Here is a 24,815-nt window from a genome sequence, read left to right as displayed (position 1 = left end):
AAGCTCCTTTCACAGACCGGGTGATGGATCGCCTCCTCAGCAGACAGACAGACAGCTAGAGGTCCTTCTTTTTATAAAAAGTGGACAGAAAAAACTCCAGACCCCCAGCCCGCTCCCTTCTTGTTCCCGTGACCAGAGCTGACTCAGCCCCGTTTCCCTTTGCAGGATGGTGAGTTGTTCCATGCGCTCATGCTAATTATACACATCCCACTCTTTTCTTTTCTCACAGGTCGTTTAAATGTCTGCTTGTCTGGGTTAGAACTTGGGCTGATACTCAATGCCCTTCTGCAGCCCTCCCCAGTGGTGAATTTCTCACACCTAGGGTACCCTTTGTGGGGGAAATTCTTTCAATTTAAAGGCCCTTGAGATGGTTATCCAAAGAATTTGTCTTACCAGGCTCTGGAAGACAATATTTACCAGTTATGAAGTACACAGTGCCAGTTAATTTCCACAAGCTGTGTCTTTAACCCTCATAATAAACCTATAAGGTCAGTATTTTAGCATCATCATATAGATCAATAGCACAAAGGACATACACAATAAATGGAAGGGACGATAAAGCCGCACGACATGCTCATTTCCAGGGTGTTTCTTCAGCATTCAAGAGGCAGAGGGATATGGTGAAAGGAGCTCATCTCAGGCCAGAAGACCCGAATTCTAGTCTCGACATTGATACCAACCAGCTCTGTGATCTGGGCAAGACACTTCACCTCTGTGCCTTTCTGTTTACTTCATCTAAAAAAAATAGGTGACTGGACTAGGTGACTTCTATATATATGACTCCTTCTTCCTCTAACTTTCTATGACTATCGCCTATTTTCACACTGTAGTTAACATTAGTAATTTCAGACGCGCCAAGAGTGAAGTCCTAGAACACTGCTAGTCCATCAGCGCTGAACTGAAGTCTTCCATCAGCCAGCACATCTAAGCCACAACCAAGTAGCAAACTAAAGTAGCCACAAACAAGTTCACACTGCATAGCACAGGGGACTAGACTCAGTATCTTGTAGTAACTTATGAATATGAAAATGAATGTATGTTCCCACATGACTGAAGTATTGTGCTGTACACCAGAAATTGACAGAACACTGTAAACTGACTATACTTCAACAAAAATACATCTAAAAAAAGAAAAAAGAAAAAATTAATAAAAAAATAAAGCAGCTGTAACACTTGACCCTTCTGGAGTAATTTAGCCTGCTGTAGCTCTTAAAGACAAATTGAAGCCGAACTTCAAACCCTAGGTCATAATTACAGACGCAACTGTTTTACTACTTTGGATCTGAGGCAGCGATCTATTTTTCCCTTATAAAGAACAGACACTCGGTATTCCAGGTACCCACCGCTGCCTAACCAACCGCCCCCAAATCAGGGCTGATACAGCTATTCATGGCTCTGAGGCTCTCAGGGCTCGGCTGGGTACTTCTCATCAGGGCTCCCTCATAATTTCAGCTGGCTGGAGACGGAGACTGGAGTTTTCTAAAGGTTTCTTCACTCACATGCCTCGCATATGGGCTGAAATGGCTGTGGGCTTATCGGTCGTACCTCTGTCCACGTAGCTTTCCCGCTTGGCTACCTTGGGGTTGCTCACAGCATGGCAGCCTTCGGGTAGTCAGATTTCTTACATCATGGCCGAATTCCCCCACCCAGCGTGAGCACTGCAAGAAGCTATCAGCATTCTTATGCTTTAGTCTCACTTATTCGGCATTCAACTGGTCACAGCACTCACAGATCAGCTTGGATTCAAAGTGGTGGAGGCATAGATTCTACTGCTCAACGGGAGAATGGTTGAGCAGTAGAATGTGCATACAGGAAGGAATGGGTGGAAATCATCTTGGGGACAAGTTACTGCACTTGGCCTATTTCAGAGCAAAATGAACTCCAGGTAACGCTCAGACTCTCAATCTCTCTCTCTCTCTCATACAAAGAGTTCCAAATGATGCTTGTTACAGCATCATGCTTGAACACCAAAGGTGATTACATAAACATCATGTGAGACTGAACAGGTTGAATCCCATAAAGAAACGCAGGTCACCGAAAACACTCTTCCATTTCTCTCTGAGATAATGCTAAGCTCTGTCATTGATGGAAAAGGGAAAACGTTTTCAGAAGAAATAGCGGAGGCATGGTAGTGACCTGCTCAAATCTGTCAGGATGGACACTGATATCGTAGTTATCTTAAGACAAATCCAGATGTTCATTTGAGATCATCCTTAAATGAAGGTGAAGCAGCAGGATGAAGCTGCCAGACTCTACCCCAGACATCTTCACAGATAAGCCGGCCTGATGGGTGGCAGTTTTGATGGGCAGGCTTAAGACCACTAAGAAACAAACTGAGCGTCTGGACAATATCACTATCAGGAGAGCGTATCATAAAACTCACATGTGACATTGTCCCAAGAAAAACAGCAACCCACAGGCCAGATGAAAAACTGGAGACGCCGGAGCAGAAAACCAGGTCAGACATGAAAGCAGTGATGAGCAAAGTCCAGATAATATGCCGGAATCCAGCAGGATGGCACAAGCACTGGAATCACAGACCCCCTAAAGGGCTGGGATTGTCTGTTAAGGAAAGTATCTGCAGCTCCTGGGGAGGAAGAGAGACTTAGGAGCCGTCAGGGAGGCAGCACAGTGATCCTCTGGGGTACAGATGCCAGAGCCAAGCTAAAATTACTGTGGCTTGGAAGGTGAATCTAAAGGCCCCCCGAAGAAGCGTTTCTCTTCATGACTCCGAGAAAGTAAGGAATGAATTCCCTGCACATGAAACTTAAGGAGGTTTCTGGCCTGTGTCTAGGAGATGTAGGAGTTGTCAGCCTTGCAATCTGATGGGCACTGCAACGAGCTCTGTGAGTCTATGGGGCAGGGAGATGGAACAGAAAGTTTCTCTCCAGCTCTGCCTCCAGATGGGAGTATGAGGCTTGTTCTTTAAACGGTAGAGCTTTTAGCACCAGAGGGCCCCAACGGGTCAGTCATAATCCACCAGCCAACAGATGGTACTAATTGGACCAGTCCTCAGGCTACAGCACTCAGTCACACCTGCCCTTCTGGCCCTTTAAGTACTCCCCTGCAATTCTGGCCATCATAAAAATCTGCAAGTCCTTTCAACTCATAATCTCTCTTCTCGGGATTGGATACAACTAAACTATCCACAATACGTGTGCGTGAAGATGTTCACAGCAGCATTATTTATAGGTAGATGAATTCAGTGCTCTGATGTACACCCCTTGGAGGTTTTCTTGACGGGCAGATTCAGATTTGCTTGGGGCTTTCGCAATGGGACTGTGTGTTTCTAACAAGCTCTCAGGTGATACCCATGCTACTGGTCTGTAGGCCACACTTTGAGTAACAAGAGCTTTCTTTATGTGCATCTAAAATAAATCAAACACATGACTAAATAAATGGTAGATACACTTCCTGGAATACTAAAATTGACATTAAAATGATTTTGAAAACTAGAAATATGAAAAAGTATACATAAAATTAAAAAAAATACAGGACACCAAATCACATACATAGTAGGACTGCCACTGTAAAAAAAAAAATATGGAAAACATTGGAAGTGAATGTTCCAAAATTATTAACTGAGTGGTTGTTTTAGGATGGTGAGATTATGTTTTTCCTCCTAGTTTTCAAACTTTCCATTATGTTGCTACATTACTTTCATAGTCTAAAAATGCTGGTAAACAGTAGAATCATACATCCTGTTTTGCTGGAATAGTCCCAGGTGCCTGTTGTCTCTACACAATTATTAATAGTGGTCCCTCCTCTCCCCCAAAATGCCTTATGTAGTTGACAAATTCTATGGTCCTATAGATATAGGACATGTCTGGAGGCTACTTACGTGCTCTCTTTTACTACAAAGCATTTGAAAAGCTGAACTGAAAAGAAGGTGCAGGGGAGGTGGGAAGGTGTCTGCTATGTACATTTTTAAAAACTGATTTATTTTTTAGAGCAGTTTAGATTCACAGCAAAATTGAGAGGAAGGTACAGAGATTGCCCTTATACCTCTGTCCTCACACGCGCAGAGCCTCCCAGCAACATCCTCCAGCAGAGTGGTATATTTGTCACAACTGAGCCTACGCTGACACATGACCACTGAAAGACCACTCTTGGTGATGTACATCCTGTGGGTTTGGACATATGTATACTGAGCGACGTGTATCCAGCATTATAGCTTCATACAGAAGCATTTATAGTTTCACTGCCCTAAAAATCCTCTTGCACATTTTTTTACGTATCTTTAGACCGTGATGTAAGGCCTCGATGGCATACACATAAAAAACACCTGACACAATCATAAAAGCTGGTGATTCTGAAGTGGGATGGAGGAAGTCAGATAAACCTTTGCTGTGCTTCTGAAACCTCTTGCTTTTTAGTTAGCCCTTTCTGGCCTTTTCTCCTTACTGCATACCAAGAATTATCTCATAAGATGCTGTCCTATACAGCTCAGGGCAATGATTTTTCTCCTGCTGATTCTCTAAGATGGTAGAGTTAATTAATGTTTGAAAATGCTGATGGTAACTTTTTGCTGCTTTTGCTAACATGAGAAATGTTTAGAGCCAGACTTTTTCATTGCTGCCTTAAAACTTAACCTTTCATTGCTGCCTCAAATACAACTTATTGTGTCTTTTACTTTATACCTTGTGATAAACCTGAATCAAACTAATGCTACCACCTATCAGTTAAATTTTTTTAAAGTATTATTTAACAGAAAAACTTCAAAACCAGTGAGTTAACTAAATACAAAGCAAATTTGCCTACAGCAAATTCTAGGCACCTTCCAATTTCATTGACTGGGAATTTTATTATACAGAATATTTTCTTTAAAAAATGTAAGCCATTAACTGCAGCCTGGAAAGTATCTTACAAATACTACTTCTGTCGTAATTATTTTATACAAACTGAATTTAACTTGCAATCTTATTTCTTTTGTCTTCTATGAAACTCATCACGTTTTCATTCTTACAAAAATTAATATCTATTCCACACACACAGTCTGGTGTGAAACACTGTACGTCCCAGGCCTAAAGTGTTTGCTGTGCTGAGTCTTGCTCGGCTAGTGATTAGGGAGGTGGGAGCCCAGAGAATGACAGTCTTTGTACTTTTGTTCCCTCTGGTGCATATTCCATTTCACCTGTGGAGCTAAGCTTACACCCCAAGGACCAGTGACACTAGGTGGATGACAGTAGGTGATTCTAATTTGAGAACAGCTATTCAGTACAGGTTTAAGTTCTGACTGGCGGTACTTTTCGAAACAAAAAAATAGTAGCCTGTGGGGTGGACGCTGCACTTCCCCTTTTAGATCACGTTAAATAACAGTGAAGGAAGACAGGGGACAGAGAGCCAAGAGTCTGCCCTTGGGAGGGGAGGGGGGTGGGGAAGGAAAAGACAACAGATAGAGCTGAAAAGCCATGCCTTCTTAAAGTAGACACGAGAAAAGAGACAAAGTAAGAGTGAAACTGAGTGTGAACAAACTCAAGAAAAAAACCTTAAAATATGCTTAGGGGACAAAGTGTTACTAAAGAAAGGAAATCCTATCTTGTGAGACTTTACTTGAAACAAGAAGATAAAAATCCTTTATACAATCAGCAAACAAAAGCAAGGAAATATAAATTCTCAAATCCCATGGAGAGGCTGGAAGGGAAGTCAGCGAGACAAGGCGGAGCATGCTGTTGAGAGGATAAATCATTTCTTTACCTCACTCTACACAAAAGGAAGATAACAGACCAGGGTGAGACACACTTTCCAGCAGAAGGGCAGAGTGCTTTTCCCCTACCACAAAAAGCCGACAGAACACCCAATTCAGATGACCTGGATTCTCACAGAAAGAAAAAATCCATTTCTACAGTGCACATGGGTGAGGTAGTTGAGGATGGATGGGAAAGAGGCCGTCCCCTTTGGCACGTGAACTATTTGTCGACTCGCTGACGGAGGAAGATCAATCAGGACATTAGAGTTGGTTGGCGTAGCCTCTCCTGAGGGAAGACATTGGGGTTTTCTGGAGGTGCAGTCTGAGTAATCAGAAAGTTGGATCATTGGAACACTGAGGCCATGAGTTTCTCACCCATAACCACAACTGTAACAGGGAGATTAAGATTGTTTAAAATAAAGAATCAAATTTACTTAAAAACATTTACTTAAATGTCTCAGCATTTACTTAAAAACAATACACACACACGACCCTGTTTTCCAAGGACAAGTCACTAAGGTCTTACAAACTTAAAAAAAAAAAATGTCTGGCATGATATTGAAGCCAAACATTTTCTCTTGGCCAAAAAGCAATTAAAATTCATTCCTCATAATAAAACACAAGACTAAGGAAGAGTTTAGCACACGTATGGAATTTTTTTTCAAGTGGGTGGAAAAGTAGATAACCAAAGCATACAATGTCAATGAACCATGTCCATTAATTTATCCTGGACGCAGATAGAGATACAGACTACATCAAATGTAATCACATGAGTGACCTGAGTATTAGAAGCATTCCTGTAGTCAGATCATAGGGCCACGAGTAATTCTTGTCTCTAACAGACTGTCCTTGTTCACCTGCAAAATGGACTCTGTGATAACACTGCTTTTCTCTATATGGCTTTTTTAAAATTAGAACTTCTGTTTAAATCTATTTTTAAATGTTCTGAAAAAGGTCTATGCTTCTCTGAGAAGCAATTTTGAAAACGAGGGGCGTGGTAATTCAATGCAAGTTAATTTGTATACAAACTTTAATTTCAATGATACAGAAAGAAGAGGAAGCTTTTATATGTGTGTGTGTGTGTGTGTGTGTGTGTGTGTGTATATATATATATAAAATGAATGCCTTTTATTGCGAAATCTTTTCTAGTTAGTAAGAAACTATCACGGAGTTTTCATAGGCTATGGGGAGTCTCGCTGACATCTTGTTCTTCCTTTTTCCCCCCTGGGTTTCTGATGACTTAGCAATTTTCAGCTTCTAAAGGAAAGATACAAGAGTTGTAGGTGTAGGCAAATACAATTTACATGTTCCCTAGTAGAATGCAGATTCCTCTCCCACAGTTGGGGAGGAGTCTAGATCCTTTTGGAGCAGTAAAAGGCCATCTCTCTGACGGGGGACAAGTAAATAGATGGTTAAGCCCTTTTGATGTGGATGAGCAGCAAGCTTAGAGGAGATTATTGATAGAGTTTCCTGCTCTTTGAAGCACTCTGTGCAAACAGCTTTTTCCTTCAATCAGAATAATAAAAAACAAGGTCAGTAAAATAGTGGTTAAAAACAACTGAAGTTGAGGAGACTATTTAATTTGCACCTAAGTGGCTGCATTTCTTTAAGAGCCTGTTTAGATTGTGTGAACATACATCTTATAAAAGTGTCCTTTCTATATTATTTTTCCTTTCTTTCTTTTTTGGATAGTACTATTATTGCCAAAGTAATGGCCCTTAACTTTTTTTATGATCAACAGAAACCAAAGTTAACTATTTATATTCATAATTATTTTATGAAGACTTCTTGCCCAACAGATGTGGTTCTGGCTAGCAAGCTGTAAATTTTCTTAAGCTGCATGTTTGCCCAGTGTTTCGTTCTAAATTCCAATGTATTAGCCTATTTCATTCATCATAAAAACTTCTTGAAACAAGAAAAAAAAACTGTGCTATTATTTCAAAAGAATAAAATGTAAGAAAAGAGACATTTAAAGTATGGTCTCCTTGTTTTGCTAGACTACAGTTATTTTGTTATGGAAAGCTTCTGTTAAACCAGGAAATCCTGTTAGAACTCAACCTTGTTGCATTATCTGAGATGAATGTACTTTTAGCCTGTAGTGGATCTCTTTATTCAAAAGCTATTTGGAATGAAAACGCAGCCTAGAAAATAACCCTTACGGTTTGTTTGTATTTTTAAAAGAACTAATTTACTAGTACAGATTTCTTTTTAGATAAACCACACTGACTTTCCAAATGCTATTTTTTTGGAAGAAACTAAGGGTCATTTGTCTGTAACAATAAGGACTTGGCTGCCTCCCGGGGCTGCGCCTTCCATCCATTCTTGCCCAAACATTCCAGTCAATCAAAGCAGGGCCGTCCTCTGGCCCCCAGCCTGCCTTACATATATCACATCTAATTTTGGCCAGTTTCCGCTCTTCATCTTTGCTTGTTCTTCCTTGGTTCTCTTCTCATTTTTCTAAATGAGAAGCTATAGCATATAACTTGGTAAGTAGATATAAATAAAATTAACTTTCAGCTTTAAAACTGTTTCCCAAAGGTACAGGAAAACATTTAATTGTGAAATGTCAAAAGGTTACTGAGGTGACTCTTTAGCAGTTAAAAAAATATATAGGTAGATATATACACACATACATATATCTAGTAAAGCTAGACCCTATTCATTAGGGATTTACAGTAATTCAACCTGGTTGAGACTAGAGTTCATCTTTTTACTCTTTAGATTTTACATGGAAGTAAAAACGTAAAAGATAATAGCATTAAATTACTTAAGACAATAAACTGTGTGGACATACTGTTTAAAACTAGATGAAGATTGTCTATTCAACAGAAAGCATCCAACAAGAAGTCTTGGTAACCTTTTCTTAGCAGCAAATATGAGTCATTTTTTGATTTTGAAAGCAAGAGACATACATTTTGAAAAGTACATTACATCAAGTTTTAAAAGTTTAATTCAGGATGTCTTCCCCTTTAGTGTTGTCCCAAGTTAGTGAGGTTTTTCTGTCATTAGCTTTTGTATAGGCAACAGGGAATCTAAAGCCACTATACTGAATAGCACCATTGCGTATGTATAGATCTTATTTTTCAGAAGACCTTAACCTGAAAATGTAATGTTCAGAACCAAGAAATGAACAGAAACCTCTAGGGAACCAAAAGCAACTCTTTAAAGGTGCTGAATCTCACGTGCTAACTCGGAAGGAAACCTCTAAGATGCTCACTTCATATCCTCACTCTTACTTCGCCTATATTTCTAATAAGCTTGCATATCAGTGTTTCTCATCCTTGAGAAACAAATTAACAAATTAGAAACAAGACCATGTTAGAAGCAGATTCATTGACAGCAGCAGAAAGGAACAACTGATAGTCTTTATATTGAGGGAGGGACAAAAAAAAAAAGCTATGAGAGGAGAACTATTGTCTCAAAACAGATTAAATCTGAGACCACTTAATGTTTGGCAAACAGTTCACTGTATTACAGTAACATCTGTATGAACAATATGAATGAATTCCAGCATAGTGCTGGGACTGACAATCCTTAACAATGGCCCTGAAGCATTAAGAGAAGATTTATCTTACTTAAAAAGACAAAGCAAATGTACTCTATATTAGAATTATTCTATCCAAAATTGTTAAAAAATTTTTTTTAATTATAGGAAGAAATCATCTAAAGGAAGAAATATCATGTTTTTGAAGATACCGGAAAAATGAGGCATCTCTCTATCAGAATTGGAATACTCTGGAAAGCAACTGAGTAACTGCCTCTGAGCTACGGAGCAGTATCTACTGCTTTCAGCTTCCCACTGGGAGGAGGGAACGTAGCGTAGATATCCCAATAGTGTGGCCGGTTAGACCATTAGATCTCTTTTTTGCAGTGTGATGAAAAAACACAGGCTTTGTTAAATCTGTTTGTCCCCTGGTTCTGTCACTCATTAGTTTGATAGCTTGGGACAAACTACTTCAAGCCTCCACTTTCTATCTATAAACAGAGATACCTACCCCAGGGAGCCGTTTTAAGTGTACAAGGCCAGATTCCTACGCTACTACGAATCTAGTCATCTACATTCCTTGCCTGCCCTCTGCTCTCAGTGACCAGGTTCTGGGCAGTTACCCAAAGGGCAGATGTGGAGGAAGGATGGTGGAAGGGGTGGCTTTTGCCAACTGGTGTTAAAAGGTTGACTCAAATCCAGCTGAAAGATTAGTGATACACCTCCCTACCATCTGTGTGGCATTCCAGAATGTTTTCCCTCAAGTGTACGATTAGAGCTTCTTTCCCTCTCCAAGATGAGTTTTACATGAATAAAAATGTTGAAGGGCAGGAAAGTTAGGGGACATTTGGCAGTCTAATTATTATATGCCCAACATACCTTGGGAATGACCGTGAACCCTTCCATACCTAATAACACAGATTCATTCATTTATTCATTCACTCATTCATCAACCATTCAACCAGCATTTAGTATGTGCCTGTCACGTTCCCAGCACTGCACCAAGCACTGGATATTCAAAGGCAGAGTCCCTGCCCTCAGGCACATTACAGTACCATGGACAGACCCATAAACAAGCGTGCTTATGTCTTGGCACTCAGCATGTGCCCTGTGGACCAGCATCAGCATCACCGGGGAGCTTGCTGGAAATTCAGCGTCTCAGGCCCGACCCAGGCTTCATGAACCAGAATCTGCATTTAAACCGGTTACCAGGTGATTCCTATGCACATTATAATTTGAAAAGTACTGCTTTATTGTGTTATGACAGCTGGGGTTGTGGGATACATCAGGAACAAGCTGGGGCACATGAGAGGCTAGTCATGTTAACTATATGTGGACCGAGAAAGGCTCTCCACTAAAAATGACCTGAATTAGTTTTCTCAGGCTGCCCTGACAAGAGACTACAAATTGGACGGCTTAAACAACTTACTTTCTCACAGTTCTGGAGGTTAAAATCTAGCATCATGGTGTCAGCAGCCTTGGGTCCTTCTGAGGGCCGTGAAAGGGAACCAGCTCCATGCCTCTCTCCTCACCTGTGACAGCCTCCGTCATTCCTTGGCTTGCAGACAATCTTCACAGTGTCTTTCCTCTAAGTCCATCTGTGTCCAAATACACTCTTTTCATAAGGACACCAGTCATTTTGGATTAGGACCCACTCTAATGACCCCATCTTCACTTAATCATCTGCAAAAACCCTATTTCCAAATAAGGTCATATTCACAGGGACTGGTGGTTAGGACTTCAGGGGACCCAATTCAGTCCTTAACATGACCCTTGACCCCTCAACTTGAACATGACTAGGGATTAGTGAAACAAACTGGGGAAAGAGCAGGGAAGGGCATTTTGGGTGGTGGAACCAGTGTGAGTAAAGGTATGTGCATATGATGCAATCTGCTTTAGCAACTTCTCAGTAACCACCACTGGAGGGTAAGTGCAAACAGATGGGAAGGGAAGGGAGTGGGCAACTTATCAGAAAAGCAGACAGATCTCACAAGGTTGCAGCAGAGCTGCACTTCTACTCTGTAGGCAGTGGGGAACCAGAAGAAAGGTTCCAACCTCCGGGGACATGACCAGGTTTTCAGGTCCCCGGGAGCAGTGTGGAGAGTAGCCTGAGTTGGACTCTAGGTTCAAGCCGCCAGTGCAGGGACCACTCCCTTGGTCTCAGTGAGAGATGACGAGGGCCTAAGCTCGGGCAACCTCAAAGAGGATGAAGAAGAGTAGGGGAGTCGAGATTCTCAAGGAAATGGTGACTGATGCCAGCCCCAGAGCTTGTTTAAACCCTAGGTTTGCTGTTCAGTCTGCTTACGTGGGAAATATCTATCTCAGGGAGCACGTTAGCCCTGGGAGTGTGCTCCTTCAAGAAGAGAAAGTCTGGCCCAAAAAGAAAGCAAGACAAAGGGTGTTCCTCTTCTCCAACCCCAGCCCCCAGTCACCAACCTGTGGGCACATGAGCAGAGCTTACTGGCGATATTCAGGCAGAGCTGCAGCAGGAGAAACGCTCATGGCTCTCCTGGGAGTCAGATCAAAGAACAAAGAGGAGCAGCCTGGAGTGAAAGGCAGTCTCTCTCCATCCAGAAACTTCAGGAATTAGTTTAGAATCTTATCTTCCCCAAAGCTTGGAGGTGAGCCAGCTCTTTAAGAAGGGTATTGGAAGAAAAACACCCAGGTATCAAATGGCTCAGGAGATCTGATAAACACGTGTGCTTGCGGAGAGGCTGGGCTGCTCTGGAAGCCCTGAGACGCCTGGGAAGTTAGAGCAGATTGTTCTAATCCATGTTCCATCTCACTTTCTGCAAGCCCTTGGTTCTCCCTTCACTTACCTACTGGATGCAAGGTAGAGAAGACTCGGATTGTGGTGAGGCCTGCCTGAAAGGGGGGCCAGAAACCCCTAGACTCCACATGGGTCTCACAGGGTCCCTTGAGTCAAAGCATAAGTCCTCTCCTGTGCTGACAGACAATACAGATGGACTCAAGGGACAAAGAGAAGTGAAATGGGTGGCAGCTAAAAATGAAAAATTTCTCATTATTGCACCCTCCTAGCTCTAACTTTTTCTGTAAAAGGCCATATAGTCAATATTTTAGGTTTCTAGGGCCACATAGTCTCTATCCCATATTTTTCGCTTTTAGTGTTTCTTTTTAAACAAATCTTTAAAAATGTAAGAAATCATTTTTACTTTGTGGGCTGTACAAAATCAGGCTGAAGACTGTATTTTGCCGACCCCTGGCTTAGACGGCAAAAGATAAGCAATCTGTTTTGCTTAATCATTTGAACACATTTGAGTTTTTCTTCTCACCTCTTCCCACCATAGACCCTGATTAATTGGACTCTTGGAGTTGGCTGACATATCTGAGGGCTTTCTGAGAATTCAGGAGCAAGGCTTGTGTGGCCTGCTTTCTGACGTACAGACTCTGAGGTCTCAGGTCCATAGTGATTGATGTGCAGGAAGCAAATGGCCTCTTGTCTTCCACTCACTGCAATAAACCTGTGAGCGCTATTAAGGAAAGAGGAGCCCCACTGAGAAACAGAAGGGAAGGCCTGCCTCTAAGATGGCATGCCTTCACCTTACCCAAACAGTCATGGGTTATATTCCAATTACCTCCAGCCTCCCCTGCATCCTGCACAGCAACTCGTGGGTGAGTGACACTCGGCCAGTTCACACACACACGTCAGGTGCTACGTTAGGAACACACATCATAGTATCAATACAACAGGCCTGCTGTTTGCTTTCTGACTCATGAACGTGGTTTCCAAGGAACTGCAGTATGAATACCCAACAATGCCCAGTCTGTTCAAAGTGCAGACTATTTTAGGAGAGTCTGGCTTAAAGCAGAAGAGAATACAAGTGACTAATCTCAGAAGGAAGAATTTTTAAAAAATACGTGAAGTGACCTCAGTTCCAAACCCAAATCTCAATTTCAGCTCCATAAGACGCAGACACTACTACGTACTTACACTGAGGCAGCGGAATCAATCGGAGTCAGCAGACACTAGCATCTACACCAAGACAATAGTACAATAATATATGATGTACATCCACGGCCCCGGCTGCTTGCAGCATTTTATTCCAGAAGCACTGACCCCCAAAACACTTGATTTGAGTGTATATAAAAACAGTTAGACATTTGCCTGGTGATTTATAGAGGAAACAAACACACATTGTGCACTTTTCCTGCTGGGGCACTCGGTTATCTTCTCCTTTCCTTCTCACCCCCTGCCTCGGCTTAGTACTCAGTCAGCTTCAGTTTACAGCGAGCATCCTGCCAACAACCAAAAGGAAAAAGATGTGTCTGTCATCAGAGCGTGCGTGCGTTTTTCTGCCACATGAACCCAGGCAAAGCCATGCTGGTCACAGTAGGTCAGCCTGCTCTGGGGGGTACACACGGTTATTTCCCCCTTTTGCCTTGGAATCCCCTTAGAATGAGTTCGCAATTGTGTTGTCTAGAAATGTATCGGGCGAAAAACGAAAGGTCCAATTCTCCACCAATGCATTGCTGGCTTTTTTATGTCCAGAATATTCCATTTCAATAGAGTATTTGTAGAACTTAATAAACTTGGAAAGTGCTCACATTATATAATTGCTGAAATACCAACGTAAACCTCTTGGCTTAAGATTTAAATATACCCATGAACTCCTATTGAACTGCATAAGTTGAAAATTGTCTACAAAGAAATAAAACTGACCAACATGGTAGGAATATACAACAGGACAAATGTTGAAAAGTAAATTGCCCTTTAAATTATGCTCATTTAATAACTGAAAACATTACACTGCACAAAAGGGATTTTTACAAGTTACAGCATTTTAACTGCTGCTTCTCAACACAGCCTTCTGTCTGTTCCATCTCCCTCTAAAATGCCATAACCCAATGTCTTGCAAGTGTTAAGAAAGGACAAACTTTGCGTTATAATGCTGGGCTCTGCCACACACAGCTGCCGTCTCACAACAGTACAACCCACTCCCAAAATAAATGAGCAGCATCTTTCTGTGGGACTTATTGTCAGAAATGCTCTAGTCTCACATCTGCAAGTTTGACTGGTAACAGAAGCAACCCAAGGAAAAAATGTCATGCCTACACTCTGCTTCATGGTGCCGCCTGTACATTTGTTATTCAGATCCATTTTTTCATAGCAACCATGGAATATATGAAATGAACCTAGGGAAGCCAGAGTTAATTAACACCAGCTCCATTTGATGGAGAAGCTTTGTAAACAATCCACGATTCTAACTTCTCTAGACTTGAATCTGGGAGCCTGACAACTTTTAAGCCCTTGGAATTAGGAATTCTGTATAAAGTATAAATAGACAAATGAATTCAGGTCATGTTTACTTGCCAAAAGATGGAACACAGATTGGTAAGGATGCCTGCACACCCACAGGCTACTGGATGTAGGAGTTTTATTTTTAACGGCTGGCAGTAATACCTCATTTAAATTCAGAGAGACACCCAGGCTTCCTCTCTTTGGAAAGGCGATAATGTATCTTAGATCTTGGGCAAGCGCTTCAGAAATCCTAGGTCATAACTTCCTTTTGCTAATTTTTCTTCTACACACTTCAGAAGTAACTACCACTTTGTTGTTCTCAAAGCGACCGTGCAGTCACTTGGATGCAACAGAAGAGTGTGTCATTTTTTCCATGTTGTACGCAGTGCCCTGAAGATACTTCAGCCACTCAGCATCTTGCCAAAGACAGATTCTCTCCACATTCTCCCCAATCTACTTACTTCACAGCTCCATACAAATCATCCCCCACACAAATTCATCCACGTCACCACATAAATACCCGTCTCCTGTTTGATACCTGGCATTTGACGCTCAATACGCAGAAGTAGAAACCAGGCAGCTTCTTCTCTCTGAAATGAGTGGACTCCAGAGAATTTTCATTTTTCCAGAGGCTGAATGTCCAGGTTGCTGCTCTTCCTCTGGCCCCTTGCCTTTGGCATTTTGCTGCCCATTCACACTTCTACCAGGGCCTGGGCAAGAGAAGTAAATGCAGTTAGAATTCAAATCGGCCAATTTCATTCCTCCTCAGGACACTGCTGGGTAAAGAACTTGGCCAGGAAGAAGGCTGACATGTCTAAATCATTTTAAAACATAAATTATCTATGGGTTGCAGGCATTCGTGTGAAGGCCTCAAACAAATTTTACACCTTCTGTAAATGAGTAACTTGCTCTAACAAACGAGGAGGAATGTAGAAAAGTCAGGAGCCAAAGAAAATGAGTCAAGACCTGAACATGGAGAAAGCTGAAAAGCGTGTTGCTGAACATGGAAAAGGAAGGGCTCGGTGTTGCTCCCTGATGTGCAACATGAGGAAGCCGTGCTGAATGGGAGCTGCAGGCCCTCCCAGCTCTAACCTTCTACACTCTGTGGCCAAGTGCGGGCGTGATTATCACTTGTTCCTGTGGAGCGGGCTAATTCCAAGGGAGAGACCTGGGCACGGGGGCAGGGCGATTTTACTTCTCTTCTGCCAGGAAACTGCTCTTTCTGAGGTTGTGAAAGAAAGGTATTCTGACCGTCACCGTGACTCCGCCTCCACCACGGGAGCTCCTCTTGTGTAACAGACACATTTCTAGGAGCCCTGGATTCACAGATGAATTGGATCCAGGCTCTGCACCTAGGAGCCCAGAATCTGGTGAGGGAGACAAACGTAAAAACCACCCCAGGACAACGTAATAAATGCTTCACTGGAGATGGTGCATGAATTGTGAGTTGCGTGGAAAAAAAGGAAAATATTCTGTGGGATCAGATGAGGCAAAGAAAAGGAGGGAAGGACATTCCTGGGAAGAGCGATGAGTGAGAAGAGGGAGGAATGGGAGCTGCGTGTGGGGCTGACGTGGAGAAGCAGGGCGAGGAGAGCAGCATGACTGGAGATGAGACTGGAAACATTAGCTTCAAGAGTTTAAAGCAGCTTCTCTGGGTGACTGATTAATCTGGATGTCCTCTTGAAGGCCGGGGCTCTTGACTAATGCTAAGTAGGTACTGCGAGGAGCCAAGAATCTACCACTCGCTGTCTACAGACCGAACACATCTTACGTTTCTGTATATATTATTACTCTTGGTCCCATGTATACTAATGATTTATTAGAAACAAAATAAATTGTAAATGGTTGCTTTTGTTTTATGGAATTGCTCCACGAGCAGGGAAGAGGAGTGCAGCTACCATGTGGGCAGCCACAATGTTTTCTGACAGAAAAAAGCCCCATGCAAAAAGGATTGGGAACTACTGTTGTAGGTCACAGAAAACAGTTACACACTTTCAATCAGGACTGTAGCATGATTTAAATCATTCACCGTAGGAATGAGAGGATTTTAGAATGATCACTCTAAAAGATATTCAAAGACGGATCTGAGTGGAGCGAAAGGGAAGGCAAGACTTTAGTTCGAAAGCTGGTCAAGGTGAACAATGACTAAGCCCTCTAACAGTGACAGGGAGAGAATAAACTCAGGACGTACATAGAAAGTAGGAGGATGTGTTGACAGATTGGATGTGGAGGAGGGGGGGGGGACCACTCCCAGGTTTGGACTATGTAAAGGGGATGGAGATAGGATACCTAGGAGCTAGGACTGCTGGAGAAGATGGGAAGTTTGGTTTGGAATATGTTCACTTGGAGGTGCATAAGGGTCAAAGAAGTGGAGTCCTCAGGAGGAGATGGGACATGAGAGTTGGAATCCCAGGAAAGAGACAGAGGCCACAGATCAAGGTTTGGAAATCACTGGAGTAATTAGGAGAAGTAACTGAAATCTTAAGAGTGAATGACATTACGCAGAGAGAGTAGTTGATTGTAAGAAAGGAGCCCAGAAAAAATGCCATGAAACATCAGCCTTTAGGATTGGGCGGCAGAGAAGAACTGTCAAAGGTGATAGAAGACTCAGGAGACCTGAGAGGACAGTGAGACAGAAAACACAGGAAGTGGTGGAAAAAGGCTAAATAAGAAGGGACTAGAATACATGGTAAGGGACTCTGGCCACTGGTGACCTACAGGACCACTTCAGGACAGGAATGGACAGAGAACCCAGAACACAGTGCATTGAGAAATGAGAAGGGAGGAAAAGGAGGCTAAGGGTGGAAAGAAATGAAAGAGACAAAGGACAGCAGCCTGAGAAACGATCAAGCAAGGAAAAGTATTTCAGATCTGAGTTTATAGGTTTTGGCCAAAGAGAAGCAGCCAACGGAGAGGAATTATGAAGATATTGGAAAGGGAGGAGTCAACTGACAGAGCCAGTCCCAGGAGCAAGAGAAGGGATGGATCATGGCTACCTCTCCTCCCGGGGACCTTGACACACTACCAGCCCTTCCCCCAAGGTGGGCCAAGAATGTTCACATCTCTAGGCCATTGTTCACACTGTTCTATCAGCTAGAAATGACTGGACCTGCTTTCTCTGTCTCATACTTATATTCACCCTTCTGATCCAGTGCAGATCCACCCTCCTCTGAGAATCCTCTGGTTTCCACTGCAATTACCCAGCCCCACCCAAGCAGAGATGCACCTCGCGTGCGCCTTCTTCATAGACTTTATTTGTGCCGTAGTTATTGTTTACTTGTCTGTTTCCCCCAGTAGAATGTGAGCTCCTCAGGGTAGGGATTTGTCACAATAATCTTTGTATCTTGACTGCCCAGCCCATTACCTGATTCATAGGGGCAGTGAACTGCTACTGAATATTCACTTTGGAGGGTGCTTTAATCCTGGCAAAAACTCGTTACATATGTAAGATGATCTTCATTTTACATGAGGAAGACTAAATCCAGAGACTCTAAGCAACTTGCTGAAAGTAATAATAAAGCCTTAGCAAACACAGATCACACTACCCTGCCAGGCACTGCTTTGGCTCCCAAAGGAAAAAGATTTAAAATTGAATTGTTACGGCCCTTACAATTTCATGCCCTTGAGCCTCAACCAGCCACACAACTGCAGTTAATCAGTCCTTTTATGCTTTGCAAAGCATCTCCTCGACAGTCCTCACACTTTCTACCAACACATATTTCTTCTTCTGAGTAGCGCACCTCCTTCCATGCCACTACTCTCAGCACAGAACTACTGGGTTAAGCTCCAACGTTACCTCTTCCACAAGCCTGTGTGATCAATTCCGAAATTAAATTTCACAAGGTGCAATTAATGTGGGATCTAGGTCACATGCTTACAGCCTATCTGTTGAGGAGATTGAGAGAAAACAGGTGTGTTTGGTTAGCTCTCTAGTCCCTGTGATAGAGGACAAGCTGGAAGGGAGAGTGAACGGATGTTAAATGAGCTAATCTTCAGTTTCTTCCTCAAGTGGTTTGCTTTCTCTCCAACTTGGTATATCCCAAATTAAAATAACATTTTCCCATAAGTCAGATTTACAGTCCTCCCTTTTTTTTTTTTTTAGGTGAGGCAATACCGCACAGAAGTTCTATCCACCAAATAAGAGAAATTTAAGTCAACTCTTTCATTGGCTATGTCCAACTTTTTACGAAGACCCAGTGTTTCCTTTGAGAGGAATTGTTTGTGGGCACATGCTTTGTGCTCCATTCCTAGTGTCCCTATCCTGTCAAGAATCTTACTGCCTCGGTCTAAGATTGTTGCAATTGCCTCCTAACTTGTGTCCACGTCTCCAAGCTTAAACTCTTCCAAAACGTCTTCTGTATAGTTCTGCCTCCTTCTAAAACATAGTTCTCATGATCTCAACTTCTGGTCAAAAATTAATTATTAACACAGAGGAAAACATGTAGTATTTGATTAACGATTCCTAATGCTTGTATATCTATGAACAGAGCAAAATCAAAGGCAAGACTGACAGTCAATCTATTCCTAAAATATGGGAGGACACTGTCCTAACTACAAAACCTTTGGAACTGAATTGAGAAATTCTATAAAAGGTGACTTATTTTTGCCACTTCAAACTGAACAAACCAAAGCCTGAAAGAAGGCAAAGACATCGTTTCTTTCCCACTTCCTGCTCCCTGTCTGACATTCTGGTGTGTACTTTAGAAAGTCAGGCAGCTGTCACTGCACTGTGTGGGTACTGCTTTTTGGAGTAGCACATTACAGTCCCTCTGTGTCCTCATAAGTGTGCCCCCTTCTACACCCTTTTAGGACTGAGGCTACCAGACTACAATGGGATGGAAATACAGGGAAGTGGGTTTGAGACCACCCCTTCCAAGATGCTGTGTTCTATGGGCCAAATGGAGGCAGGGACTTCTGGTTGCCCTCCCCCATATTTATTCTGACCTTCTCTGGAAAGAGTGCATAGTTAAAAAATGGCTTCCAAGAATGGAGACTCCATACCTAAGCTCCCCCTTCACCTAGGTGTCCCCGTGAACCAGTGGCATTTAAGTCAAAGATGCATAAGTCTCTTTAAGAGTGCATTCTCTTTGCCCCCTTTTCTTCATTCCTTTTTCCATTCTGCCCAGCATTCTAATGGCTGCTTTGGACCCCAAGAATGAGTACCACACCCAAGGTATGGTGAGGCAGAAAGCTGAAAAGAACCTGGGTTGTCTTAAGACTCGGTGGAACAGTACTTTCACGTCAGCCTTGGGCTGCATGTCTTTGGTCTCCTGTGTGAGAAGGAAATACATTTCTATCTCTCGTAAGCGGCTGTAATTTTTCTATTTCATACCCTGAACCAAATCCTATGGTTTTGGGTTTGTATGTGCTGGAACTTATGTTTTTCATGCACCATAGATTCAGAGTATTAAGGAATCAGAGAGATGGGAGAGAAGAGTGTAACAATTCCACCTTCTAGGAAACTTGGGTGTATACTTTGCTGACTGCACCAGTGCTGGGACTCGGAGAAGGAGAACCTATCTACTCAAGAATACAGTGAAAGAGACAAGGGAATCACCACTTTGGCTAACACCAGATCTGGATCTCTCTCTTATTTCAGGATAACTAAACAAGTGAAACAAAATAATCTCCAGGATCTGTTTATATAAAGTTTAAAACCGGGCAAAACTAACAGATGGTGACAGGAGTCAGAAGAGTAGTTACCTTCGGGGGTGGTAACTGGAAAGTGACAACTGGAATCAAGAGACCTAAAAACACTTACACTCTTTGACCTAGTGTCTCTATTTCTAGGAATTCAGCCTAAAGAAATAATTTTTAATGCAGTTAAAGTTTTCATGTATAAAGATATTCATCACAGTGCTATTTCTAATAGTGAAAGACTGGAAACAATATAAATAGCCAACAGAAACTTTTAAGTATATAATGGTTCTTCTACTTTATTAATATTCTATAGCCTTAAAAACTCTTTAAAAAATATTATCGAGTGATGAGAAAAATGTTCACAACAAAGTGAAAAAAGGTCTTTCTTCTACAGTATAATCATAAAGAATATTTTAAGTATTTATACACTATGCCTATAAACACTTTATTTCATAAAGTTAATACCATAATTTCATATTTTGTAACACACTTCATAAAGTTAGGATCAAAGTTAAGGATACAAAAAAGTTCTAAGTGGGTATCTCCGGGTGGTAAAACTATTTTATTTTTATCTTTATACTTTCTACTTTTTTCCCCCAAAATATTCATGAGTAGATACTACTTTTAAAATAAAAAAAAGAACAATCACTTTTGTTAAAGGATCTAATGCCACATCAATCCCCACCCTCCCTTTCAGGTTTCAAAGTTCTCTATGAACCAGGCTGCTCTTCCTTTCCACGTTTACCTCCCACTGCTCCATTAGCCACGTCAAAGTCGCCTCTGTGCCTTGCCGGTCCTCGCCCCCCTTTTCCTAATGCGGTCTGACTCCCCACTGAGCACCAGGCAGCTCAGGAGGTTCACAAACACTCTCATTTATCCCGCCTACCAATCCTGAAAGGTCGGAATTATTATCTGCGCTGTAAAGAGAAGGGGGAGAGGAAACGGTGTTTTTCGCTCTAAGCCACAATCCCCCCCCCTTCCTTACCTTCAGCACACGTGTTTTCTCCTCCATGCCCCACGTGGGGCCAGTTACTTTCACATGGCTCAGTTTTCTCACGTAGAAAATGGGGCCCCAGCAGCACAGGTACAACAGAGCTCTTATGAGGACTGTGGAAACCGTCTGCTCAGTCCTTTTAGCACAGGGCCTGGCCGGTGATTAGTATCCTATTGTTATCGCCCCTACCAGTGGGACCCCAGTAAGGGTTTTCCTGCCCAGTGTTGTTCAAGCAAACCGAGTTGGGTTCAGAAGCAAAGAAAAGCACGGCACCTCGGTCAGAGAAGGGCGACGCCAAAGCGCGGGCCACGCAGCGCTGCTTTATATAGGGTTCGCCTCGTGGGGGCGGGAAAGGGGCGGAGCTCTCGCGGGTCACGCAAAGGCGTGCCCCACCCCCCCGCTGCCGCCACCTTGAATCGCCAGTGTCATGCGCACTCGGCTGGAGAAGTGGTGTCCGCGCAGCTGTTTGCACTAAGGACGCTGGTCCGAAGGGCCAGGTGTGAGGCCTCTGAACGTGGTGCCCTGCGAGCAAGTGAAACTAGACTCAGCACAAAAGATCTTTTTTTTTTAAGTTTAGACCCATGCCTTTCTCTGCCTTCTCTACTCTTCCCCAAAATGGTACTTGGTTGTTTTTTGGGTTTTTGCTGTGAATCCTCAACTACACTACAAGCTCCCAGCGGGTAGAGACAGAGCCTTTTACTCTGTCTCCCTCTCCCACCACACTGGTCACTGTGGAATGTACTCACGTTCTAGACTTAAATATCTAATTGTTTGCAAAATAGTATTTAATTGTTTGAAAAGTCAGTAGCATTGTTTCACACGTTAGCTCTTGGGCAAACTTTTTCTTAAAATTTCATGCAAGGTGCAGCCAGCCATGTGATTTGATAGGTGTCTCCCAGATATGTTCTCAAGAGCCAGCCAAAGACTGAAGAGAGGCCAGCCCACTTTACTCAAGCAAACCTAAACCACCTGTGTGTTGCCATGGGCTAGACAGTGTTAATTAGCAGGGCTCCCAGGGAGTAACAGCTCTCTACCCACTACTTTACTCTCCTTCCCATCCTGACCCCAAACCTCACATGCTGGATTCAGTGAGACACAGCATCTCGACCAAGAAAGGGATTCCTTCAGAAGAGCCACACCTGTCCCTGGGTCAGTGCACACTCACCCAGCCTTCTACAACACCTCTGGCGGGGAAGGTATGGCTCAGTGGTAGAATGCTTAGCAAGCATGAGGTCCTGGATTCAATCCCCAGTTCTGCCATTAAAATAAATAAACCTAATTACCTCCCCCACAAAAAAATCTTAAAAAAAAATAATAATAAAATACAACACCTCTGACTAAGGACTCCCTCACTACCAGGCAGACACCATCCAAGATTAGAACGAGTCTGACATGCTGCCAGGTTTTTAACCACCTAAAAAAAAAAAAAAAAAAAGGAATGAGACAGGAAGGAAGGGGGCAGGACACAGCCATTAAAGTAATGACACAGCAATTAGCACCAAGATGGAAAAGTCAACTCCCAATAGACCTGGAGGCCCAAGATGGCGGGAGATTTGACCTCCAGTGGACCTTAAACTTCATTATACCCATTATAATGTACTAGCATGGTGAATGACACACCCACAAGTGCCATGACAGTTTCCAAGCTAAGCATGAAAGGTCAAAGAGAGAGCAGTGGCCCAATTCCTGGGAATCCCTGCCCCTTCCCTAAAGTAGTTAGAATAATCCTCTCACTTGTTAGCATATAAAAGTAGCAACACTACATGAAGACAGCCCGCACTCTGTCGATGGAGTGTATACCCACCCCAGCGTGTACACCTCTCTAAATAAATCTACTTTTACTCAAAAAAAAAAAAGAAAATTCGCTTTGTTTAGTACATAATATTACTAAGATAGTATTAATAAAGAGTTATTTAATGAGATGAAAAAGAGTTAGTTTAGGGATAACAAAAAACCACCCAGAATATTTCATCCTCAGAAATATTTAACAGATATTTTTCTGAGCCTCCGCTTAGTGCCAAGCGCAGTGCAAGGCTCTGGGCATACAGCAGCTTTACTGTTGCTGAAGTCCCACATTCCCAAGCTTCCTCCTTGCCACCCCCAACCCCTCACCACTCCCCCCCATGACTCAGAACCCTACATTTATCCACAAGCCTGCCTCCCTTGACAGCGTGGTGAAGAGTGATGTGGACTCAGTAGGAAATCAACAAATATTTGCTGAAGGAATGAATTGGAAAGGAATCCAAGTCTTTGGTTTCCCCTCCAAGCCTTAGGCACAGGACACAAAGAGTGGGAAACATTCCCTGGGCCCCTGGGAAGCAGGATCCTCCAAAGCTGCTCACAGCATCACCTGGAAGTGGGGAGGAAGGAATTCCTTAGTGGACCAGCTGAGTCGCACACACATGCACCAGGGGGCAGAGCAAGCAGCAGTTGTGGAGCTGACTGAGAGCCCGAGCCCTTTCAAGAGAGTCCTCCTGGAGCCGTTTGAGACCTCCCAGTAGAACAACAACATATTTTCTGTGCTTCTCGGCACATTCATGTTTCTAGTCAAAGTGCAGTGTCTCTGAAATCCAGTGTGTGATGTCCAGGCCAGGATGGGAAGGAGAGGAAGGCAGCTAGTTAGTTGGAAAGTTGGTATTCCTTGGGAAATACTGATAATTCATTCTACCCCTTTGGTGGGGAGGCTGAAGGAACAATGGCTGCTGGGGGACTACGTAACAGAATTCCACAGTCTGAGAGGCCTTCCACTCCGTATCTGAACAGCCAGCCCCATGAAGCCAGTACGTGGGAGGCAGTCTGAGTTTTACGTCCCAAGAAGAATGTGTAGCATTCAGAGGACAGTAAACCCCAGACCCACACTGTTCCATGAGGCTCTTCCTTACTAGGCAGTGCGCACCGCTCGGGCACTATAAGCCGAGCATTATCAGGAAATAATTGAAAAATGCAAACTGAAGGAATTCTGCTCCAAATGGTATTTATTACTTCAAAAGAGAGAACTGTTTTCCCTTATATGGTATCTAAGATAGCCATTTTTAAAAAATATTTTCCCAGCACATTACAGATTACTTCAGTTGGGAAACACTCCTTCCTAGGAAGAGGCTGCGTACTCTGAGCGTTGGTCCTGAGTCCTGATCGAAAACATTGTTTATTCGGGCAACCACATTCTTCGGTCAGCAAGGCCTGGGGTGTTTACTATTAATCCCAAATGTAAACCCCAGTTAGAGTTGCCGCTTACAAAAGGCGATTACTATTTAACTCTTATGTTCACAGCACATCTTGTAAATGTCTCCAATAAACCAGAACACAGCACTTACCAGCAATGTTACCTCACGCTGGAAATTCCAATTGCTGGTTTAGGTGACCCAAATTACTGCCCCCTAAATCTCTACTCCCACCTCAGTTCTCTCCATTCGACTGCCCCAGAAGACACCTGAGGGTTTAGAGTAAAGGTCAACTTGCACCAGTTTTAGAGGGGACAAAGGAGAAGACAGGAGATTGTGCCTGGTGGTTGGCATGAGAGCATGCCCCCTTCCTGCTTTAAAGAGTTGCTGTCTGGACAGGAACTGAACTAGAAGAATTATAAACACAAACTGAACTAGGGTTGCCAGGTTTGGCAAAACAAACAAACGAAAAATATTGTGTGGGACATACTTATACTAAAACGTCGTCCCTATTTCTCTGATGTTCAAATGGCACCGGGCGTCCTCACAATCCTTCTATGGAATGGATCACCCACATTTGGAAGAAA

The 24,815-nt window shown here is 42.9% G+C and overlaps 1 long non-coding RNA gene across 1 annotated transcript in view; it reads right to left on the bottom strand.

The window, feature by feature from the left end:
* Positions 1–21,401, bottom strand: part of LOC107034240 (uncharacterized) — a 95,055-nt gene extending 73,654 nt beyond the window's left edge. Inside the window, exons 1-2 of the long non-coding RNA XR_012071428.1 lie at positions 21,059–21,401; positions 14,972–15,143 (exon numbers count right to left, since the gene is read on the bottom strand). This is a non-coding gene — a long non-coding RNA (uncharacterized lncRNA). The remainder of the gene's footprint in view (positions 1–14,971; positions 15,144–21,058) is intronic.
* Positions 21,402–24,815: the final 3,414 nt, after the last annotated feature.

The sequence above is a fragment of the Vicugna pacos genome, chromosome 3 (assembly GCF_048564905.1).
Source record: "Vicugna pacos chromosome 3, VicPac4, whole genome shotgun sequence".
Taxonomy (NCBI): domain Eukaryota; kingdom Metazoa; phylum Chordata; class Mammalia; order Artiodactyla; family Camelidae; genus Vicugna; species Vicugna pacos.
This window is presented reverse-complemented; position numbering and strand designations above follow the sequence as displayed.